The sequence below is a fragment of the Lagopus muta genome, chromosome 4 (assembly GCF_023343835.1).
Source record: "Lagopus muta isolate bLagMut1 chromosome 4, bLagMut1 primary, whole genome shotgun sequence".
Classification (NCBI taxonomy): Eukaryota; Metazoa; Chordata; class Aves; order Galliformes; family Phasianidae; genus Lagopus; species Lagopus muta.
In genome coordinates this window covers 64,548,849-64,559,882 of record NC_064436.1, presented here as the reverse complement: position 1 = coordinate 64,559,882, position 11,034 = coordinate 64,548,849, and the positions used below count along the sequence as shown (strand labels likewise).

The window sequence follows — 11,034 nt, the reverse complement described above, 5'->3', positions numbered from 1 at the left end:
TGGTTTTAACAGAGGGCAGTTCAATAGACAGTTTACGAAGTACTGGTCAGGGAGATAAATTACCTTGTAGAGCTGCACAATCACCATTCACAATCTCCTCAGTGACTTTATAGCCAATGATAGGATTTTTCAAGTTTATAGAAACTCATCAAAATACTTTCCGGTATTTTTTTTCCTCCTCCATCTAGCCACTGTCACTTAAAGAATAATCCTTACTACTCTTGCTAGGGAGTGAGGTTTGGTTTGCTGCCTTAGGGCCTGCTGAGCATTTCTTCATTTTTGACAGCTCCTTGTGATTTGTGAATTTGAAATGGGGAAGTCCCAGGCCGCTGCAGCACTTTGACATATTCTTTTTCAGGGGTCATATCTAACCCCAAAAGGTGGTCTCTGTAGTGTTAACAAGTCAAGCTTTGCAAAGTTGCCTGGTAAGGTTGTCAGCGGGCAACTGTGTGGCTTTGTTTTTTCTTTTGTTGCAATTATTAAGGTTTTGTGGCTATGACTGAAAGTCTACTAATTCTTTCAGTTGGGTGCAACTCATGCCTTAACATAAATTCTGACTCAAAGCAACCTCTGGTCCCGAACAGGCAGAACATTTACAGTGAGTGATGCTTCCCACATCTGAGGCAGCTCCTTTCTGATGGCACTAGTAGGAGGCATTGCCAGGTGGCTGTAATAAGGGGTGTACCAAGCTATTTGCTCCATTCTCTGCAGGTGCTGAGCTAGTGGTCAGGAAGAAAATAGAACACCTGCTGGCTCTAATGAGGAGTGAGCAGTTCCTTGTACTGCGGGGCATGAGTTCAGTTATTATAAAGTATTAATTAATCTTAACCTCTTCCCAGGCTCTTTACATCTTACTTCCAACATGTTTCTCCTTCTGTCCTTTGTGGTATGTGGATTCTTGCTGAGATTTACCCCCTTTGCTCTGTCTGTGGCCTGATATTGCCTGTGAAACAGATGGAAAACTTTATCCTGCCTTTTTGAGAGAACATAGTTAACTGCAGCAGCAGAGAAAGCTACACTGTGAGCATGTTTCCAACCTCAGTTCCTGGCACTGCTGGGGGTCTGGACAGTTATTTCCTTTCTCTGTGCAACTTCCCATATTTTGTCTGTAGAGCCTTTCCAGGGTCTTTCAAGTGTCATCTTCTCAGAAGCATAGCACATAAGGAGTATGCCTTGAACTGAGCCACAGGAAGGGCAAGATGCCACTGATATTGGCTTGTGTGATGCCCAAAATGTGTCGGAAGCAGAGCTTGGTCCCCCAGCAGCCCATGGATTGCAGCTGTGTGACCAGCTCCATCTAATGCCATGGACAGAAAGAGGCAGGGTCACAGTTTTGCACTCGGTGCTCTCATGTGACTTTACATAAAGGTGTCTGTGTCTTGGCAGAGACTTGACTTTTGAAATTTTGCCTAAGCAATCACAGGTGGAGGCTTAGTTAAATCATTTAAACATCTGTAACTCATTATTTCAAAACCCAAATACAAATTATTGCTGAGATTCCATTAATTGATGCTAAATGGAAAGGAAAATAATGCAAGAGAAAAACCCTCCTAGAACCAATCAATAAATTAAAGATGCTTGGGGATATAAATTCAGCAGTTAAATGAGATACTAATGAAGATGGGAATTTAATGGTGAGTACTCATTATATTGTTTTAAAAACTCCATTTGATGTAGATTTGGTACGGGTATAAGGGAGACAGCCTCATGACAAATGCCTGTGAGAACAAAAGTTGTTCTGGCATATGACAAAACTCCTGCAGCTTATTGCTGAGCAGCTTTGCTTCATCATTTCTGCAAGTTGTTGCAAGATCTGGGGGAAAAGTGTGGAGCAGTTAATTAAAAAAAACAACTAATGACTGTTCCATGAGGTCAGTTTGCTTTTCAGAGCCTAAAAAGGATGGGATATTAACACATGTATCATTTTTTTGACACTAGAGGACAAGTGCAGAGCTCCAAATACTGCTATTGGCTTTAAAACAGAACTTAATTAACTAGAGATGAGCTGAGCGGGTTTGGCTGCAAACAGGTGTTGGTCTTCCAAAGAATGGAGCTGCAGGTACTACCAGACTGCAAATTAAGGATGCTGCTTCCCAGCTCAGCACTGTGCTGCTACTTCCTTGCTTCTGCCACAGCTGGGTGCTGCTCCAATCTCCTAGCTCTGAAGATGTTTTACTTAACCTGCTCAGGATAGCTGCCTTAGGAGAAGACTAATGTCCCTTGAATTCCCATTTCTTACTGTAGCCTAGGTAACAACTCAAACTGATAAATCTAATCTGTGTCAGATAAAATACTCTGTAGTGGTCACTTTCCCAGCTTCTGGCTGCAGCCCTCTTATAATCCCAGGAAATGCGTATGCTGCTCTTCCTGAACCAGCAACATTTTTGGATAGAAAAAATGCATTAAACTCCATTTCTGCACAAGCTCCAGCCCCACTGTGGCTAGGATGAAGCAGCTTGTTAATGCCTCTGCTTTGCCTTGACATCAGTGAGGCATTTTTCTTGTGTCAGTGTGGAATTTGGTGACTGCAATTATTTTCCTTTATCTCACACTTACATTTAAACTGCATCTCTGCTGGTACATGCCCTGTTTTGATTAATATTAAACTTCCAGATCATCTTTTTGAATTGGAGCAATTTCTTATGACAAATAGTCCGGAGAGCTAGATTTCTGAGTGATTAGTAGCAGGCTGAGAAAACTGGATGCTTGGGGAGCTTAACGATTCGTGGCTAGATTCATTCACCATGGTTAGAGTGGTGGGCATGTCACAGCTGCGATTCCTCTGGCAAAACCTCAGCCTGAAATGATTTTAAATCAGGAGCTGAGTCTTTCATCTCCCCTTCTTTTGAGGTTGGCTGCCTGACTGTGAAGGGGGGGGTGATGAAGTCTGAAGAAATACTGAAGAAAACCCTGGCTATGAGGACCTGCTGGGCTGTAAGTCTATTTTTTCCATTTTCTCTAAGTTAATGGACACAAAGAGAAAAAGTCTCCTAGGCTTCAGGGTGTTGAACTCATGGGGTGCTTTTCCACATACTGTGCAGGGTGAGGGCAGCTCTGAATGCATGGCTGTATTTTCTTTGGTTTACCAAGAAAGAGTTGACCTGGAGGTGGAAGTAGTGCTTATGGTATATGAATTCCTTTATTGCCTGTCAAGGAAAATGCATTTTTCAGTTGTGTTTTTTCTTTTTCTTTTTTAATGTTGATGCTTTTGACTTAGGTGGTCTTCAAATGGAGTTTAGGCTACAGAGGTTCAAATGAACTTAGTTGAACAAGATTAGCAGTTCAGCTGGAATTTGGACCTAGATATTCCAGGTTGTTGTAATATATTTGATACACAGTATCTTCAACGACAAAAAAAACCATTATGGTCCAGTCATGCAGTTGGAAAGTTCACAGCTGTTGCTAATCCTGTGAAGTGCTCGGCACCCTGTGAACTGGAATTCAAGATTTTGTATACCTATGGAGATTGGACTCAAGGTCTGGGTACTCTATTATTGAAATTAGAATTTGCTTTAAGATGCTGAATATTGGTGTGTTATATCTTGCTGTGGAAAAATAAGGGGGATCAACCCTCTTATTTGGAGGGAGGGATGCATTTGTGTCATGGCTGGCTGACTTCTTAGGAGACATGGCCTAACTTACAATACTTATTGTTTGCATACACTGATATGAGGATATTTGGTGTGTGAAAGTTAAAATTCAGGCTGTTTTAGTTGGATACATGGAACAGAATAACTTTGTCCAGAGATAGAGACGTGTGGTTTTGTCACCCGTGGCTTCCATGTTGGCTGGAGGGGAAAACATGGGGACTTGTAAGGTATGAATTATCTTAATATAGTTGTCTAAAATAATTCAGATGCAACATATCCCAAAAAAGAGAGAAACAGGTGCTGGCAATACAGAGATACTGAGATTTATCTCACATGCCAGCATTTACATTGTAGGTCTTAGAGGTAACTCCTGTTTCCTGCAGAGCTTGTGTAAAATCAAAGGCTTGATGCTGATGCACAGGAAAATTAGGAAGCTATTTAGTGCAGAATTTGGATATTTGAGCAACTAAACTGTTGCACTGAAGTCACTTGCATAAAAACATGAAGGGCTGTAAATTCCTTAATAAAAATAGAATATGCTATCATATTTTTAGACTGTCACCCTCAGAATTTACAATTCCATGCAGTACTGGCTCAAAACTGCCCAGAAATGCATTAGCTGTCATGGCCCACATCTTTGCTGTGTCTGTTTCTGAGTAGCATAGTTAGCTTTTTAAGCTGGCTCAAGGTGTTTGACATTGATACAAGTAAATGAGATGGACTTCTCATGCCAGTCATTGTACAAACAGAATTTATGAGCTATTGACTTGAAGTACTTCCAGTTTCACTGCTAAGTTGGTCAAAGAATGGGAAAGAATATTCCTCCATCTTATGCCTGGGGAGATGACTCCCAAGTTTCCTGTAGCTCTGTTCACAAATAAAATAGGTTGTACATGCACGGCTGCATGTAGCAGATGGGAAGTCCAAGTGCCCTTCTCTCATCCATAACAAACACCCACTCAGGAGCTGAAGGGCAAGTGGCCTTATGTGACAACTCACCTAAGTAAGTTGTGAAATGCTGCTTTTGCCATCTCCAGTCATAAGGTGTTGTCACTTTCCCTGCAGCAGCGTGATCTGATGTGAAGCCAAAAGGTGGAGGTGGGAAGGGGAGGGGAGGGGAGGTGGAAGAACCAACCAACCACCCCATTTTTATCTGGTTATCCAGTTGAAACAACACCTGCAAAAAATGATGTCTTGCTTCTGGTTGTGGGCATGGGATGCCTGACAGCTCTCTGAGGTCACTGTGTCTGTCATGTGAAGCTGTGCTGTTACTCTCTTGATCACTGGACCTACACCTTGACTGTAAGATCATCTCTACCTCACAGATATCTCCCTTACATTTCTGACAGCAGTATCTACTATTTTCTAGGCATTCTGCTCAAGTTAACAAATAGATAATGCATGTAACGGAGCACAGATTTGTAACTGTTTAGCAATTTTGCTACTATAATGTCATGCTCTTTGGTGTGGAATCATTCTCTGACTGCATAGCTATGTGTGGCTTTTATTATAAAAATGTAAATAAGCACCTCCTTCTGAGCGCGGAACTGGAGATATATCAAAGATGCAGGTTAGCAAAACAAAACATAGACTCCTCATTACCTGTTAATCAAAATAAAGGGCAAGTATCACCAACCAAAACTTAGAGGGACCTAAGCACTGCTGTTAAAACTAGCATACTCTGCAAGGCTTTAAATTCATCCGAAGTGACTGTGAGGAATCTGCACTAATTCATTTCCTTGTCTGACAAATAGCCTTTGAGATCACATATGTAATGTGTATGCATGTGAATGGCAGGTGGAGAAACATCACAAATTACTTTCTCAGCACGTAAGATTGTCTATTTCTCTGTTGTTTAGCTCTGTGTGATTTCAGTAACTCCCATGCTGTTTGCCCCTGTAGGTGGTCTCACTAGATGTCAACCATCTAGGAGAAGAAGGCAGCAGATAAGTTTGCATTGACTCCTTCCAGCCCAGGCAAGGGCCCAACTGACCATGGTCAGGGGAAGAAAGATTGGTTGCTATCAGCACCTGGACCACAGTGAACATTAAGGTTTATTCTCTCGAGAATGTATTAAAGGAGATGCATGCTTTATCATCGGATGTCCATGCAAGAGTCTGTCAAATACCATTTAATTCCTCTTTGGTGACATGAATTGGAAGGCGGTACTTCCCACCATGGCCATCAAAGGCCAAGATAACAAAAGAGAGGCATGGGACACAGAACACGCAAGGGGGTAGAAATGGGCACTAGAGTTCTCCCATGGGTGTCCCTTTCCCAGCCTGGCTCGAACTATGTTGAGATTAGCAGGTTTTGGATCAAAAGCAGCAAGAGAACAGTAAGAAATGAATCAAGGAGAAGGTGTGATAGTATCAAATAGTTGTTGGCACTTAAAGCAATATATTACCGTCTTCACTGAGATTCTGAATACTGATAGATAGATAGACAAGGACTAACAGAAAATTGCTGAACCTTGTAGTTCTTAAATTCACATTTCATTAAAGAGCATCATGAAATTAGCTATAGGCAGCTCCTGAAATAAATATCAGAGATTTTAAGGCAGAGCAGGCACGTGCTATGCCACCTAACCGAACTTTCAGTATGGGCATTTCTTCTGGTTTGAAGGAGTTCCATGCCATCAGTTGTCAGTGATGCTTAAAAATAAACCCAAAGTCTATGTGAACAGAAGAGTGTGGTGTTCGGCATTTATGATATTTCTGAGGAGGGCTGTTTCTCTTTTGTTGCCTACAGTGTGTGCAAGCAGTACCATTTGCTTCTCTGTCCCAAATTAATGTGACTGCTGAAATGGAGAGGGCCAAGCTGGGTGATCGTGCTCACCCATTCCCTTAACTACAACTGAGCAGTACAACACAGTTGCTTCCAGGTGTAATCTCAGTTAAACTTCAACACCTTTCCCTTCTCATAGTCCTTGCTATTAGCAGTCAAGGGAGACCACAAGGGGAGAATGATAAAAATTGACTTCTGTTTCATTAGAAATATTTCCCCTTTTGCCCACAGACTGACAGTATTCTGACTCTAACTGATCCTCCCTGGGGTTTGATAACAGTAGCTCACAGGAGGCTGTAGCTTATCTGAAGACCAAACAGTAAATTTCTCATTTCCGCTTAGTGGTGAGGTGTTTAATTGCTGCTTAGTTTCGCAGTCAAGTAATTCACATTGATGTGCTAAAAGCAGCCACTTGCAGTTAAGCTTGCATTCAGGGGCTGTGGTGAACGATCCTGACATTTTTTTGCAGGCTATAGCTCTGCAGGCTGAGAGCATTCAAGTTTCTCCTCTTGAATGGGTAAGCAATCTATAGAAAATTAAGTCTGAAAAGCCATGAGAGGCTGTGAAAGGCAGTTTAGGGAGTGAGGTTCTTTTGGGTGAAATTTCTTGTCCTGCAGAAATTCAGGTTGAAAAATGTGTTACCACCCTACTGGTGATCTAGAAAAGGAAGTACTGTTTAAATATAGAAATACAGTGTTAAACAAGGAACACAGGATACTCCATAAAACCCATGTGATTATACAGATGCTTGAGCTAATGCTGTCTTTAAGGACTTACAGAGGTAGATATGGAGACAGCTCAGTGCAGAGTTTTCTTACTTTGCTTAGTGGACTCAGTCCCCATTTGCACCAGGATATGCTAGGAGTAACTCTTTCAAAGCTTTGAGGCCTGACTCTTTCCACTGCCTTTCACAGTTACTTGCAGTTCTTGGCAGTGCGTGTAACATGTCACTGCTGGCTCAAACCTATGGGGAGTTCTGAGCTGTTAGCAATTTAATCCACTGTGTTCTCTGTGGAGTGGTTTTGGGTTTGCCCTGAACACAGGCAGCAAACTCTTGTCATCATTTTTCTTTTTAATTGTTTTTAATTTTAGTATTCTGTCTCTTTTCTTCTGGTGGTCTGATATATCCACTCCTGTACAGGAGCTCTGTGCATAATACACAGAATGTCCTGTGAACATCTGTAGGTGTGGAGACTATATGTGACTTCAAGTCAGACAAACCATTGACTCTCATGAGATTGAAATGTCCAGATAACTCATGAGTGGCAGAGCACAGCAGGACCAAAGTTGATGACATGAAGGTTTTAGTTCTGTGTTTTTTGGCAGGTCATGCCAGCAGGGTTCTTGGCATGCTGTTTTGGAACTCCTGTAAAGGGCAAGTTTAATGGCTGCAGTGATGCTTGAGATCATTTGCTTATTTGTAGAATATAATATCTAATGTTTTAAAAAGTGCAATTGCTGTATAATATGAAGATGTCATTCATTTTCAACACTTCTCAGTGTTCTCCAGACAATGAAATTATCTGAAAAGGGCTTTATCATGATCAATAATAAAAGCTGATATTCAAACTTGAGGTGTGAGGGACCTTGGTTAAAGTGAAAGCTTTAAAGCACGCGATTCCAGAAAGTCATGACTTTGGAAAGGGCTGTAGTTTCTCTTATGAGCTCAGTCTGCCCTCTATGCAATACTGCAATCTTCTACCAATAGAAGAGACAACAAGTAATGCTCCACTTGTCCTTCCAAAAATGAATATAGGAGTCCACTTCACAGCTATTGCCTAGAACAAAGTTTATCCATATATTTTTAGTCCAAAATAGTCCACTGGGGGGCCTACAGAAAACCTGTGGAAGGTCTTTTTATAAGGGTGTATAGTGACAGGACAAGGAGAAATGGTTTTAAATGGGGTTAGGGTAGATCTAGACTAGATATTAGAAAGAAATTCTTTACTGAAGGGGTTGGTGAAACACTGGAATAGATTGTGGATGCCCCCTCCCTGGAGCTGGGCAGTGCCAGGATGGATGGGGCTTTGAGCAACCTGGTCTAGAGGGAGATATCTTTGACTACAGCACGGTTGAACTGGATGATCCTTTCCAGCCCAAACCATTCTATGGTCAGCAGATGATTTCTTCAAAATAACTAAAAAATCCCACAAAAAAAAAAAAAAACAACAAAAAAACAAAAAAACAAAAAAAAACCAAACAAACAAACAAACAAAAAAAAAAACAACCACCACTTGTCTGAAGGCAGTGAGTGGATCCCTATATCTGTTCCCAAGCTATCTGCATTCATCTAAGTATGTTTTCTTCAAATATCTCAAACCAGGGGAATTGATGTTATGTACTGAGAACAGCACGGTATAAACACAATCAACTGATTTCTTTATATGAAAAAAGGAATAGGAATCCAGCACATCTCCCTTCTTGGGCAAATTATCAAGAAGAGAGAGCTTCTCTTAGTTGAAACCAGAAACACCAGCTTTCTGCGTACTTAACCTATGACTGTCTGTAAGATGTGTTGACTTAAGCAAGATACAATTTTATTCATAAGAATTTCATTATCTTTAATCAGCTTCTATGTAATTCCTTCAGTATTGTTCCAGTTTCAAATGTGTAAAATATTTCTTTTCCCCAATTGCGTAGCCAGAAGATGAAGACTTCAATACATATTCACAAAAATAATCTATTGACAGGATTTTTTGCACGGTGAATAATGAAAATAGGGATACACAAACTCATTTTCAGGGAAGAATTTTGAACTGCTTAAGCATCATTCCCTTAACTGTGTAATAAAATGCTTTGCAGAGTACAAGAAACCTTATATGAAACTGTAATATAATCTGCAGCACTAGAAATATCCACGGAGATAGAAAAGCAGAAGAGACCATTTCAAACAAACTTTTTTGTTTCTTTAAAAACAAAAAGGCATCGATGACTTGTGCTGCTTATCACTTTCAGTTGAAATCAGTTCTTTAGATTTTGGTTGTGTAGTGTGCTAAAATTTGTAGAAAATTAAGAGGAGAAAAAAAAATCTCTGTGATCCCTATGGAATTCCTATGTGCTTTAGTAAAAGGATATCTTCACCTTCCTGAGGATTTAAGGTGGTCACTAATGTAAAGGCTTGGATAAAAGCAATCTTTCAAAACCTATTTCTAGGACGGAAAAGCACTTTACTGAGTGCATCTAAATGCTTAACTGGCATATGGACTTCAGCAGAGAACTTCCATTCAGAGATAGACCTATTGGTAAGAGAAAAAACAAACTAATGATTTAAATATAATTTTTCTAAATATTATGTATAAAAGTATTGCTCTGAGTTAAGTAACCTGAGTATAGTTTAATTTTTTTTTACATATTTGAACATATAAATGCCTCCTGTTGTGGGAAAGATTTCTCTTGTGTCCCTGGTGTTGTCAGCAACTCCCTGGATTCAAACTATGGTCTAATGTAGAATGTTAAGAAAACTCAAAGGTTAGAATAGTGAGTGATTGAATGCATTGCCTAGGGAGGTCAGAGAGCCATCTGTTAGGGACAGAATAGCTGTAGCTGACCCTGTTTTTGGAGAGCTGGACAGATTTGGTGCTGTTGCATGATACCCTAAAGCCCAGGTTCTCTGCATTGTGGGCATCTCAATGCTTTCTTCTTTTATAGACACCATTGCATTTTCAAGGAGCTTGTAAAATCTAAGGAAACCTTTACTGTGCAGGTGAACACCAAGATATTTTTTCCACAGCTCTAAGGCTGACAGATTTTAGTGGTTATGGCTCCTTTTCTTGCAAGTCATCTTACCTGCAAATGGCAGATTGCTGGTAAAGGTGTTACTGCTGCTCAAAGTAAGGATTTTCCAGCAAGTGAAAGGCATTAAACAGTGACTTTTATTTTTTTTAACATTTTTTTTCTTTAGAAAGAGATGAACCATTTTGGCTGAAACTGTCCAGAGTATGCTTACCAGGAGCTCAAACCTGAGAAAAATCCAGTACATAGGATTAAATTTGCAAAAAATATGAGAAATTGGAAGCAGCTTCCTAAGTGGAAGAATCAGCTAACCACAAGCATTGGCTAGACTTGGGAGTACCCAGATAGACCATGTAATGTATGGTGGCACATGTAGTGCGTGTCTCAGGTCTTCCTTTTGCTTGACCATGTCCTTCCTGGTGGCTAAAGCATTGACATCTGCATTGCTAGAAGTCCAGGCAAAGGGGTTTTCTTTTCATTGTGCCCAAGCACTGAAATACTTCCTCTCTGCTTGTACCATAGCAATGTATCTTGGCTGTAGCCTGTACCAGAGTTGTCAACATGTAAAACCAGATCCCAGAGCAGAGACACAATGAGAGTAGCTTGATGCTTGGTTTCCCTCTTACAGCACTTACTATATTGCTTTTGTACCTTTGGAAACACCTTGTAAAACTACCAGAGCGTAAGATTGACTCTCCCCACCCATTCCTGGGCATCTGTCTAACAAAGTATAATTGCTTCTGTCTAAAATCCCTCTCATTTTAACTGCTGCTTCCTTGCATGTGTGTTTGGGCTTTTGTTGCTTAGAGTGGCAGTGTGTCGGGACTGAAAGGCAGCTAATGGGGATGGATTCCCTGCTGCTGTGAGCTGATGATAATGCCTTTTAGCTTAGGTCCAGGACTTGCTCAAGTGCCTTCGTATCCCT

At 40.7% G+C, this 11,034-nt stretch overlaps 1 long non-coding RNA gene across 1 annotated transcript in view; it reads left to right on the top strand.

The window, feature by feature from the left end:
• The window catches only part of LOC125692248 (uncharacterized), a 15,464-nt gene extending 9,777 nt beyond the window's left edge, over positions 1 to 5,687 (top strand). Inside the window, exons 2-3 of the long non-coding RNA XR_007376541.1 lie at positions 2,851 to 2,934; positions 5,493 to 5,687. This is a non-coding gene — a long non-coding RNA (uncharacterized LOC125692248). The remainder of the gene's footprint in view (positions 1 to 2,850; positions 2,935 to 5,492) is intronic.
• The last annotated feature ends 5,347 nt before the right edge of the window (positions 5,688 to 11,034 follow it).